Here is a 14,147-nt window from a genome sequence, read left to right on the forward strand (position 1 = left end):
AATGGGAGTAATAAGACCTACTTCCTGAGAATTAAAATAGCTAGTAAATGTACAATGTTTGGCTCTATACCTGGCAGGATTATACCTTCAATCCATAAGTTCCAGCCCCTATTTTCAGCTCTTACTTCCTATGAAAGAATCACCTCTCCTCTCCCTCGGGAAGCTTCCAGCTTGTTTTATTATGACAACACATTTGCTATTATTTTGCCTGCTGTTTCCAACTACCCTAGGCTTTTTTGGATGCCATTCTTCAATCAGACTGTGTCAAACACATGTTATTGCTCATCTTCCAAGGTCAGAATTTAGCACTTATTTTCTGACATGAGAAGACAGATATCCAGCTCTTTCTTCACTTGTATCATGCACTAATTGAAGACCTTTCCACTTATTTTTTTATTGAAAAATAAGAGGTGTTCTTTTTTTTCCCCAAAGATTTTATTTATTTATTTGACAGATTGAGAGAGAGAGAGGGCAAGCAGGGGGAGTGGCAGGCAGAGGGAGAGGGAGAAGCAGGTTCCCCACGGAGCAGGGAGCCCGATGCGGGGCTTAATCCCAGGACGCTGGGATCATGACCTCAGCTGAAGGCAGATGTTTAACCGACTAAGCCACCCAGGTGTCCCACAAGAGGTGTTATATTAACATTTATAGAAGAAAAAAAATAGAGATCACCTTGCATGATTGTTGCACTGGTAAGAACATCATATCAATTGTGTCATTGATGTATTCATTAAACCCTTGAAAATAAAACAGTGGCTACAACTTAAGAACTCCTTTTAAACTAAACTGTAGTTTTATTTTCATCCCAGAGAAGCTTTGAAAACCAACAAACTCAATTTTATGAACTAGGAAGGATTGCTGAAATAACTCTTCTGAAAGAACGAGTATTGCTCCCAAAATCAGTTTATATGTTTGAAAATCACTTATAGTGACTTAAAACTAATCCCATCCAAAATCCCATCCAAAGCACATAGTGATTTTGATTGATAGTCAATTTGTCTGCTCACCCCACCAAAAAAAAAAAGAGAGAGAGAAAAGAAAGAAAGAAAGAGAGAAAAGAAAGAAGAAAGAAAGAGAAAGAAAGAAAGAAAGAAAGAAAGAAAGAAAGAAAGAAAGAAAGAAAGAAAGAAAGAAAGAAAGAAAGAAAAGGGAGGAAAGAGGGAGGGAAGGAAGGAAGGAAGGAAGGAAGGAAGGAAGGAAGGAAGGAAGGAAAGGAAAGGAAGGAAAGGAAGAAAAAAGGAAAGGCCTTAGTTTCTACAGCACTGAGAACGTGAATTATGTGAGAGTACCCTTCCCTCTGCTTCTGCTACACCCCACGACAAGAACATAAGACTGTTAGCTTTTTTTTTTAAGATTTATTTATTTATTTGAGAGAGAGTGCACACTCACATCAGGGGAGGGGCAGAGGGAGAGAACCTTCAAGCAGACTCCCCTGCTGAGCTCGATCCCATGACCCATGAGATCATGACATGAGCCAAAACCAAAAGTCGGACACTTAACTGACTGAGCAACCCAGGCACCCCAGATTTTTTTTTTTAAGAGAAAGAGAGAGAATCTTAAGCTGGCTCCACACCCAGTGCAGGGTCCGACACGGGGCTCAATCTCACAGCCCTGAGAAATGAACCAAAATCAAGAGGCAGACACCTAACCGACTGAGCCACCCAGGTGCCCCCAAGACTGTTAGCTTTTAAAGAGGGGCTTCCAGATTCTGCTTAGGAAAGTACTCAAATTTCCCCTTACCTCTCCTGGCATGCCACACTCTTGCCATACTTCTATTCACATGCATCATACTATAGTATCATTATTTGTTTTCACTCATTCATTCATTCCACAAATAGTAAGCACCAAGAATGTTCCAGACACTACCCTAGGTCCTAGGGATTCAGCAGGGAGCAAGTTAGAATTGCTTCTTGTTTTCATGGAGATGAAGACTAGAAAAAAGGCAAATATGCACAAGAAATTAATAAAACTTAAAAAGGAAGATGCCAGGGTTTATTCATTAACATAAATGCAGGACTTAATATGGCATTTGGCACATATTTGTTCCCAACCCAACTGCCCCCATCCTTCCCGCACAAAGAAGCAGCTAAAAGAGCACTTGGTAAAGACTGAAAAAATGGTTAAGAAATGGATAAAAAGTCTCAAACTTCTGTTAAAAAAATATAAGCATAATTTTTCATCTCAAGTTTTGCCTCCAACAGAACACAGCTCCTGCGGGGCCCTACTAACTCAAAGTTGAATGCAGATTCTATTTTTAGCAGATAATCTAGTGTTTACCTTAACTGTGAGATACCTAATTATAAGCTGTCATTAGAAAATTTGCATCATTGTACTTGCAAAAGCAAACTCACCAAAAATAGGACAGTTTCTCATCTTTTAGTATGTTCACATTATATCAGTTGTCTCAGGGAAAATCCATAGGAGTCCAAGCTGTGTTTCTCCATTTCAATTGCTTCTGGAATACTCGCCGTCATTAAGATGAGTAGACACATCACATAGTCTCAATTCCATTAGGGTTTGGCTTGTTTGGTTTGTTTTGGAGCTAAGGGGCTGTTTGTCATTTCAGTCATCATAGATAAAGGCTGCTCAACGGCATGCCCACACATCTGGGGCCGGCTTCCTCAGGTCAGTGAAACACTCGAGAGGCACTAGCAGTGATGTCAACGATAAAGAACTCCCCCGCTAGTGTCTGCAGCCTTTTTGTAGTCCTCTTTAATAATAGGACAAAGGATTCTAGGTCTGAAGTATATCCATTAATAATTATATGATCATATTTTTTCTAACAAGTTCAGCTTCTTTTTCCCAAGCTGGTCTTTTCATCAATGGTTCTAACAGTGACTAACTGATTAGAATTTTCACCCTCATCCACCTTATCTTCTTGTCTCTCACTTCTAGGGGAAGTGTTAATATAAATGAGCAAATAACAGAGAGGGGGGAAAAAAAAAACAAAGGATCTTAGAGGGATTAATCGATCCCTAAAAATCTGAAAGTGACTTTTGTCACTATTATAAATCAATATGCAGGATCTCTTTAAATGCTGGATAAAAAACCATATGTCAAAACCATGATTAGAAGGTAAATAAATATGATGACTTTAACAAGATCTTGGATTTATTTTGCCACTTTAAGAAAGGATAGGATAGATTGTTTTTTTCCTTTGGTCTCCTTCATACAATGATGATTACATTAAGGAGAAGTTTCAAAATTTCCACATTGTATATCTGGGCTTTTAACCTCTCCCAAAGATCAGATAAAGGCTGCCAAACCAAAAAGCATTCTTGGCTCCTGTACACAGCTCAATCTTTAAATAGGAGTTTCAGCACGTCCAGGCAGGAGAAAAGACTTCTCCTGAGTCTTTATCTATTGATTATCTGTAGAGGATATTCTGTTTAAAATGAATCTTGAATACTCTCTAAAATAAGTGTTACTCTATTTTGGAGTAAAAGGTGTAAAGGGAAAAATGAGACATATGTGCCCTTCCCCCGCCCTGCAAATATTCGTTACTTTACATTTTTGCCCATGGTATTTCTATAAAAAGCTAGAGGCAGAAGGAAAAAAATCCATTTGACGATGAGAAAAATCCAAGATCAAGTGCTAATTACTACTCTACTGGGCAGAAGTCACGTGGCAAGTGGCTCCCCACTACACATTAGGAAATGCCCTAAGACCTTTGGTTAAGCTACTGATGTGCCCCACACCTCAGTAGGCGTCAGGGAGAACTTCCATCTTCTGTGATTCTGATGGTTAAGATACAAAATTCCTAGAGAGAAATCTCAGGAGCAGACATCACATTGTTAAGAGATCATTTAAAGTGAGAATTCCTCCAGTGTTCTTTTATGGTCGTTATCTTTGTAATTATTACAAGTGGTGTATCAGCTAGGAAAACAGAAACCACTCTGTTTTTTCTTCAAAAAGAAGAAATTTAACACAGGGAATTAGTTGCATAGATAATAGGAGAGCTGAGAAGCCAAATGGGATGATGAATTCTAATTTCAAGTCAGGAATTAGCAGTGGCAGGATGCCACTATCTTGGGCAGGAAATGGAAAGACACAAGGTGGAGGTGATGTCATCAAAGATCAGAAATGGTCAAAGCATGAGCTAGACCCACAATGGAGGACTTTCCAGCAGGAACTGAAACTGTAGAGGGAAACAATAGTCCCAACAGGAATTAGAATCGTGAAGGTGACTTAGCAACTGCTAAGGCACCACTAGAAATGCAATGAATGGAAGAAATACCCTGGCTTCTCCCTGTCTCCTACCTTCCAGTCTCTACCAATGCCTTCCATTGGTCAAAACTACTAGGAAAATAGGGCAAGGGAATCTGGGAAATGTAGTTCACTGAAATGCAGAGCCAAACTGAGGATGTTTGGGAAATAGATATGAGAGAAAACAGGTAAATGTCTGGCAAAAATGACTATAGCTAGACTCACCATTTGGGATCTCTGTTTAGCTTGAGGAGTCTTCATTGAAAAAACAAGCCTTAAGACTACCAGCTGCTAGATGAGGCTCCTGGGTGGCTCAGTTGGTTAAGCCTCTGACTCGATTTTGGCTCAGGTCATGACTCAGGGTTGTAAGATCGAAGACGCCCTCCGCCCGGCTCCATGCTGGGCATGGAGCCTGCTTAAGATTCCCTCTCTCCCTCTCCCTCTGCCTCTCCCCCTGCACCCCCTCAAAAAACAAAACAAAACAAAACAACAACAACAAAAAAACCCACGACTTCCAGCTGCTAGAAACTGATAGATTGAGAGCTTTGATTACAATGATCTATGTACCCATGCATCCTCCCTGAGCTACACAACAAAAATATTGGACATATTTTCGAGTCTTCATATCTCACTAGTCAATTTGCTAGTTAATAGCCACATCTGCCCATCCATGAAAGTTCAAAAAAGTTTAACAAGTGCTTTCAGTCCAAGAACAGACTCAGGGAAGAAAATCTGTGAATCCATGAAGTGTTTGTTCTCAGAGAATAGAAGAGCAGATTGGCTTAAAATAAAACCTGCAGAAAGCATGGCCATCAAAATGATTGTCTAAGGAGTCAGTGATTAAACTTTGGCCACCCTGCTTTGGATCACAATTGATCTTAACTCCAAATTTTCATATGACTGATTGTAACACTTTTTTAAGCCTTTATCTGCCAAACCAAATACATCAGTCTAGTTTTATATCCTACTTAGTGGAGCATAAAAATGATGAAAGCTAAATGATCATGCAAGAGAGAGAACTTAGATTTTTTTTTTTAAGACACTGACTCCATTAGTTTAATAGTACTCACGAGCACAGAATCCTGTGATTTAAAAAAAAAAAAAAAAAGTACTTAAAGAAAAGACGCTTTGGAGCATTCTGTTCTGCATTCCTCACTTGGTTTCGATGGCAATACCTTCTCTTCCAAACCCAGTTCAAATGTCACCTCTGAACCTTTCTCTGTCTTGCTCCTTTTTGTTCTGATAGCACCTTGTACAAGCCTAAATGGTTGTACTTATAATATTATATTGGAAGTATTTGTTGCCTGTCTAACTCTCTCTACCAGTAATTTAGATCAAAACAACCTTTCAAAAGCAATTTAACTTCACAAATTGGACAAATATAAGTCCAGTTTGCACTATAATTTGGTCAAAAATTAAAACCCCCAGTCTCTGTTGCCAAGCTTGATCATTTTGTTGCAGAATGGGGTTGTTTTGGGTAGTGCTTTGTGTGTCCCGAATTTAAGCATTTTTTTGTCATTTTTTTCAGAACCAGGACTGGAGCTTTTCTTATTTTTGCTAATGTATTTTCAGCTAGTTGTTGCTTCTCTGTGTTATTTGTAAAAGTTGAAACAACCAAAATATCCAATTTAGGAGATTGGTTGAAACAATTTGCAGTATTAGGAGCCAAACTGGAACAACTTCAAAGTCCAAAATCGATTGGCTAGAAGACAATGTGTAAGAAAAATATAGAAAAATATTATAATGATGCTTATTCATCCTTGACGCTAGCTCATAGTATATAATAAGTGCCTAATAAATGAGTGTGTGCTGTAGACTAAATGTGTTCCTCCAAGAGTCACATGTTGAAAACTAATTCTCAGTGTGATGGTATTTGGAGGTGTAGCTTTTGGGAGGTGATAGATCATGAGAATGGAGCCCTCATGAATGGGATGAGTTCCCTTATGAAAGAGAACCCAGAGAGCTCTTTCACCCCCTTCACCACATGAGGAACCAGGAATCAGGCCCTCACACGACACCTCACACAAATCTTCTGGCACCCTGATCTCAGACTTCCCAGCCTCCAGAACTGTGAGAAATAAATATTTATAAGCCACCCAGTCTATGGTACTTTGTTATAGCAAGCTGAATGGACTAAAACAGCATGGATATAATTTTTCTTCTTTTTTCTCTGAGTTCAATCCATATCAATAGATGGCACTCATTCTTTCAGGCATTCAACAAATATGTGTATATTCAAAGGTCTTTCTTTATCAAAGATTTTGCATGAATGCGCTCCTTCAAATGTGATTCTACTGAGTTAAGATGCTATTTTTTGAAATGGGGAATAAACATTGTTTCTCTCCCTACTCTTCCCTCAGACAGTCTGTTTCTCTCATTCCCAGCTTCTCCATTCCTTACTCCTCCTCCCCAAATGTTAAGCAAAAGTCTCACTATCCATAAACCATATGCTGGGACAAAGTTATTCCTTTCATAAGTTATTTTCCACCCAACTCTAAGAATTTCATTTAGACCACACTCCTGAGGGCTCTCCATAACAGAGTTTATTACCGCTAAAGGCACAGGGGGAAAAAGAGAATTAGAAAGCTCATAAATTGTTTTTGAGTGGTTATCTGCTTCCAAAGCCCGAATGAGAGGGTGATTACAACAGACATCCTTTATAACCGATCCTAGCAAAGTGTTGACTGGTTTTATTTCCAGTTTATGATACAGGAGATGTGAAATCTAATGTGGTATATTAATGAACATTAATGGTCTATAATCAGTTTATAACAAGAAATCAGTTAAACAAAGAAGTAATTAGCTTGCTTAAAATGTAATTAATAAAATTACTAATTCAGGTCAGGATTTAATTGCTTTTGGCAAGACTTTTGTTGGACTTACATTAAGTTGCAAGCCCATCAGAGTACTGCAGAGAAGTGGTCTTTTTACAGAACACAAACGGCCTTACATATGGTATGCACCCAAAAGTACCCATCCCACAAACGGTGGGGAATAGGCATGCTGCGGTTTTTTTTTTTTTTTAAATGAAGCGCTAAAATGAAACAAGAATAATGGGGCATTTGGGGGCGCCTGGATGGCTCATTGGGTTAAGCGTCTGCCTTCAGCTCAGGTCATGATCCCGGGGGTCCTGAGATCGAGCCCTGCCTCGGGCTCCTTGTTCCACAGGGAGCCTGCTTCTCCCTCTCCTCTGCCTGCCACTCCCCCTGCTTGTGCTCTCCTGCGCTGTCTCTGTCAAATAAATAAATAAAATCTTAAAAGAAGAAGAAGAAGAATGAGGCATTTGGATTATGAGAACGGAAAGGTCATATTTCAGAGCAGTTTCCATAAAATAAATTATTTGCTGCAACATCAACCATCAGGTTTAGTGCTGAATTTTTAAATGCCCAATGCAAATAATAATAATAATCAACATTCTCATATTTGGCTTTTTATGGCATACCTTCACATACATTATTTCCTTTAATCATTTTAATGGAGAAAATGTCATTCATGTATGTATGTAGTATGTATAGAAGTTTCAATGTAAACAGCACATTTTGGCACGTATCCAGAGTACACACCAAAGAGCATAAAGACAAGAAACTGCTAGTATGGTGTCAGATGAGCAATTTTTGACCTAGAGTCCATGCACGGATGGGGCCTGGGAGGGTATGCGCATTTTTCAGGGATGTGGATCTGAAATTTTAATCAGACCCTCAAAGGGGAAAGAAGATGAGAAATGTTGGAAACCACTATTCTAGATAGATGCTACAGTCACCAAGTAAATATAGTTGGTCCAGTTAACCCAGGAGCTCCCCAAATGTAGGTTCTTTGCTTTATTTGTACCTGGAGAATTTTACTGAAGTTGCTCATTTTTCTTCCATGATTCTGGTTAACATATGGTGAAGAAGGTGAGCCTTTTTTTTTTATCCATTTGGGAGCTTCTATTAGAATACCAAGGAAGAGATGCACATGTGGAAAAGGAAGTTGCCACTGTGTGTGACACTCTATGTATTTTCTGCTAGACCAGGTAAGCTCGGCCAGGGGCAAAGTGCATCCTGATACACTTTGGAAAGCTAAGTATAGTCTCTCAAGTCACTGGGGTGCTCTTTAAAAGATGTGTTTTATTCATTTGTTAGGTAATCAAAAAGTGACAATCTAAATCCTGAGACAGACTTTGAAAAATTCTGTTACAAAGCAACTCATGGGGAGAAAATGTACATCCACTGGGAGCAAAACTGAATCAGCCAGCATCATCCAGAATTAATTAAAACAATGCCACGGTCATTCCAAATACTGAGATAGCTACACATGTCAACTTCCTGCAATGGGAAATTATATAGAAGTGATTTATTTTCATTAAGTCCATTTTCTAAGTGCTGTTCCTGAGAACATGCATTGGTTTCCTGTACATCATAAGCCAAGGCCTGATTTGTGTTTGTGTTCCAATTTTCCTCATCATAATATTTCCCCAAATACTCTGTTTTATAGTTATATGTGCAATCGATCTCTATATAGAGATTTATGTCAAAATAGATGCCACAAGCTAGGAAATGCTAAATTAATCCCATTACTCTCTTTTGTGGGAAAGAAATGCTTGTTGTTGACCAAATACCAGCCTAACTGGCTGCTCTCTGCCTGGATTAGTATGTTCCAGAATGGGATTCCTGAGCAGTAGGGGTGTTCATTAAAACATTAATTCCTGGGCTATCCTAGAAACACTAACACTGAGCCTCTAAGTAGGAAAATAAATATAGATGTTTCCTTTCACCCACAATCCATACCATGTGTAGCTTTTTATTGCCAAGCTATTGAGATTATGATGAAAATTGTCCTTAATACCAACATAATAACAACAGGAACAAAAACAAGAAAAACAAAATGGAAACCAGAGTCCTAAGCATAACAAGTATAAGGATCAGGTGAATGGGAGTTCAGGAGAGGATCTGTTCTAAGGAAATTGATGAAGGGTTGGCCCAGTTCTGCCTTGACATTACAGAGTTTCTTCATAGTAAACCACCTCCATCCCTAGACCCTAATTAAAAGCAGCAAAAGACAAAATCACCGAAGCAACCCAACACTCAGGGCCTCAGCTGCTTTTCTGCCCAGAGAACAGCCACCTAGATAATGCCTGGTGTCCCTGCTCCCCTGGCTCTTCCTCACACCCTCTCAGGCCCTGTCCTGCCCCGGCACCTCCAGCTCATGCCTTACAAGCCCCAGCTGCTTCCCTCCATCATTTCCTAGAGAGCAAATCCTTCAAGCAAGGCCAGGAGCCAATTCTGGATTTGACAGGTGTCTGACTTGGAGAGATCTCAAGCATGTTTCTTGAGCACTCAGCGTGGGCCCAACAGCTTGTGCTGTTTCCAGAAAGCCCATTCAGGACACTGCCAAGGACCGCAGAGCTTGGTGCCCTATGACCAGGAGCATGCCACTTCATCAGAACACGCAGGCTGCCAACAAGCCTGTCGCCCAGGAAAAACAAAGCAAAGCCCTGTGTTCACAGACTAAGTCTGGTCTCCTTACTACAAGAGAGCCGTCGGATGGGGAAATCTAATTAACAGGCATCTCTTGAGTAGCCAGTAATGTGCTGTCCACCAGGACAGGCCACGGATTCTGAGATAGGAAAGCAAGATGACCAGTTTTGGAGTTTGAATCCAGCTCTGCTTCTTGCTAGCTCGAAGCTAGGGGGGCCTTCCTTTAACTGATTCTTCAGCTGTTGGTTGAGTGAATGCCTACCACGTGCCAGTCATTATTCCAGGGGCTTGGGAGACATCAGCGGACAAAGAGATGAAGCTTCCTGTTCCTGGGCAGCCGACATTCCAGCAGAAGACAACAAACTTCATAAATAAGGTGACTATTGAACATTAGGAGATGAGAACTATGGGAAAATGTAGAAGTGGAGCAGGGTAAGACAATCAGAGACGTAGGGATAGTACATGCTGTACATGTTGCAGCATGAAGAGCAGGTGGTCAGGGTGGACCTCAGTGAGAACCAGAGATTGGAACAAAGGCAAGAAGCATATGAAGAATTAGCCAAGGAGCTATTTGTGTTATCCAGGGAAAGAGTGTTCCAGGCAGAGGGACTGGCTAGAGCAAAGGACGTAAGATACAATGGGGCCAATGCCTGGGTGGCTCAGTCGGTTAAGCATCTGACTCTTGATTTCAGCTCAGGTCGTGATCTCGGGGTCGTGAGATCGAGCCCTGCATCGGGCCCTGCACTCAGCAGGGAGTCTCCTTGAAGATTCTCTCCCTCTGTCCCTCCCCCCACTTGTGCACCCTTGCTAACTCTCTCTCTCTCTCTCAAATAAATAAATAAATCTTCAAAAAAAGATACAATGGAGCAAGGGGATGGGGCATGGAAGGTCAAGGAACAACAAGGAGACAGGGCAGGAGTGAAGTGTGTGAGAGCATGAGAAGCAGGAGGGGGCATGAAGTGCCTGTGGACCAGCAGATTCTTGGGAAGGAAGGGGGCACACTGGAGAAGGGACAGAGAGCAGGTGCGGGCCTTCCCAGGAGAGGACTGCTTAGCACCAGGGAAGCTGGAGTGCTGCCCCTCTCTGGAATTCCTTGCAGGTAGGAGAAGCAAGTTGCAACTCTTCTGGCTGGGGCTTCTCCCACCTCTCTTATGGCCAGTGAGAGGAAGTAGAATGATAGCATCAAGAGGGAGAAGTCTCCCCCTACTTCAGAGGTGCAGACGCTTAGATGGGCATCTATTGCAGCCAGATTTCCAAAAGCAGGTCTCATTCCTTCACACGGACCTCCCCACCCAGGGAGGAGCCCAGCACAGTGAGGTGGTGTGGATTCCTTCCCCTCAGACCATACACTGTGCTTTCCTTTCCAGTCCTACCCTTCAGCCTAGAGGGAGAAGAGAAGATGAGCAATGACAAAAAGGGGCAGGGGCCCTACTGGCCATCCCAGGATCTGTTCCACTTGCATGTAAATGAATTTCAGGAGTTATTCATCCAGGTTGTGGCCCAGCAGCTCCCCATTCCTCTTCCCCTTCCAGGAACTAGCTGTTGGGAGGGACCTGTTCCACAGCTGGTTGCCGCTAAAAGTGTTGGGTCCCAGGGAGGAGACCCAATTTCCGAACCCCAGGGAAAGTGCCACCCTTGCCTGTATTTACCAAGAGAGGGCTTCGAGAGAAGACTTAGGCAGTGACTTTGACCTCAGTGCATTTTTAAATGAGTTGGGGGAAACAAAACTGCTATAAGAGACCAGGGTGAGCTTTGGGAGAGAGAGAATTAATGCACGATAGGCGCCACTGGTGATCAGAAAGGAAGAGAGCCAGGGGACCTAGAAGATTCTATGGAAGGTAAGAAATTTAAGAATAAGGCCAACGGGGCAACCAGACTCACGATGGGATGTTGAGGACAAGTTAAAAACAAGTTGCATAAGCAGGGTGGAGCCAGACTAAGTCGGGTGTTGAAAGCCAGGGGAAAAGTTTAGAATTCTCCAGGAAGAAACCCAGGGTCATTGCAGATTTCCCATGCTGGGCTGCTGCTGCTGATGGGAGCACAGCTGCACAGCCCTCCCTGCTTCTCATCACGCAGGAGCCTCCTCCAGACAGCGAGTCACACCCCCGATTCATGGCCGGGAGCAAACGCTGCCCAGGTCCCAGTGAGTGGGCAGCCACAGAGAAGGTTCCTCTTGAATGGATTGGATCTCTGGGGAAGCTTGTCGACCCTGATACTCTATTTCTGGCAGCCAAAGAAGGCTGCCAGGGTATGGGAAGCTCTGCATATGAAAATAATGTCAGTCGCCTCTGGAGGGGAGGTTGGAAGCAAAAGCACTCTGAAAACTCACAGATGGCAAGCCCAGACTGCACTGTTTTGGCACCATCCTTTTTTTTGTTCTTTTATTTTGCATTTCCAGGTTCCAACCACAGTGGTCGGGGAAACGTTTCATGACAGAGAGCTGGGTTGGGTGAGGGGAGACAGAAAGCGAGAAGGGGCTTCAGGTTCCATTACTACCACCACACCCCGCCCTGGCTGTGGCCAAGTCCTCACCTCGCCACAGCAGATGGTCACCAGGACATGCACAGCTGACCCCTTGCCTTCCATTTCGTGTCCCCTCTCATTATGATACCCACCTATGAAGGAAGGAGCATTCTCTCCCTTTCCCATCTGCCAAGGACTTCCCTTAGGTCAAGTCCTTCCCTTGGGTCAAGTCCTCTTCCTTCCCTACTCAGGCCTCATAACTTCGTCTAATGGCCGAAAAACCGCAGGGGAGGAAAGGAAAAGGCAAATGTATCCCCATTACATATTCCCGGTCATCCCTCCTTCAGGGGGTGGAGGTTGGGCTGGGGAGAGTACTTGCTGCCAGGAAAAGGACTAGTGATCTACATTTTCTAGTATCAAAAATAGTTCCTCTTTCCCTCTCTCACAGTGTTTCCCCTGGTTGAATTCCTTGATCTCTTCATTCGGTCAACTGTTAGGGCACACTGCTCATGCTCCGTGGTGAGTGTCATACGCTTACGTTGATGGTCTGCGTAGCTGCGGGCCCCCAGCAACTGCCAAGACCCTCAGCCAGCAGTCCCTGCACACCTCCGCGGGCACCGTGCCAGATGCTGCGCGACGCTCGGCAAGGGCCAGCTGTGTGGAGAACCTCTGGAAAAAGCCAGATGTGAGTAACCCGTCTGCCCAGATGGCAGCCTCTCAGCTCTGATCTGGTTTGGTTACCAGTCAAATCTCAGCCAAACTCCAGGGCCTCTGCATCTCCCGGTACTGAAGTACAGACTGAAGCACAGCTGACTACTCGTGCAATTTGGCGAAATGTCAGGGAATCAAGAGGAGCCTCGGGGAGGCAGGAAGGAAGCCCCACTGGGAGTGCTGGGAAGCCGTGCGGCTCCGGAAGGGGACGGGGGCGCATCTTGAAGGCAGGCGGCAGCCTGGCCTGGCACAGATGCGCTAAGCATTTGGTGGATGCTGGGCCTGTTTGAAGGTTGATGATCTCAAGGAGACCTGCACCAGGCTCCCGAAAGCTGAGCTCCAGCCGGGGGTGAGATCAGCTCTTGGAAAAGATCACTTGCACTTTACAGGACAAAGTACGCTGAGGCAAAGGTTAAGCTGGGGGAAGTTCCCAGCTCTAGTTATGAGATGTATTCTTGGGGTTCTAAAAGACAAACCCCAGATCTGGGTTTTCCTGCCTCCCAATGAGATGTCCCCCTCAGCCGAACCGTTTGTCCACATGCCATCAGACGCACGGAGGAGAGGGCCTCAACGCTGTGAAGCTGGCTCCCACTACCGAACTCAGCCTCCCGCTGCCACGCTGGTGACCCATATAGATTGTTCCCCTGGCATCTCCCATCTTTCACAAAAACATGGTGTTGTGCCTGTACCACAATATTCCAGGGTAATTTGGCTCAATATTGCAGAGTGTTGGCAGTACTTAACAGCCTTGTAAAGATATATTGGCAAGGGTTGTTGGCCATGTGATAATTTTTTTCAACCACAGTGTTTGGACTAGAGTTAAGTGTGTGTATCATTTATTTAAAGTTCATGCTATTAATTAATAAATGTCTGCTTTAACCCTGCCTGTCATTTGCTTCCAGAAAGGGCTGGATGGGGGCGTTGTTGTGTGTTTTCAAACAAAAAATCTCGGAGTAGCAGCATGAACTATGAGTTGGCTATGAACTCGGGCATGTTACCAGTGACCTAGACCCTCCCTCTGCCACCATTCTTACCCTGTCCTTGGCTCTGTGCTCATCTCATTCCTGGGATATGCAGCTTCCAAGCACATGACTCCAATTCCCCTGGCTTCCTAAAGATTTTCTTTCTCCTGGACCAGCCAGCCTCTTAGAGAACTGTAACCCATAAAATTTCTAAAAGCAGAAGTGGGTCCTTGGCATTCTGACCCTGTTGACCCTCTTCTGAGCCACATGACCATGTTGAGTGCCATCCTGAGCCATTAGCTGTGGCTTATTATGCAGCCGCTCAGCCTCTGTCCCAGGGGCCGCCAGAGAT

Source organism: Phoca vitulina, unplaced genomic scaffold (assembly GCF_004348235.1).
Source record: "Phoca vitulina isolate PV1807 unplaced genomic scaffold, GSC_HSeal_1.0 scaffold9, whole genome shotgun sequence".
NCBI lineage: Eukaryota > Metazoa > Chordata > Mammalia > Carnivora > Phocidae > Phoca > Phoca vitulina.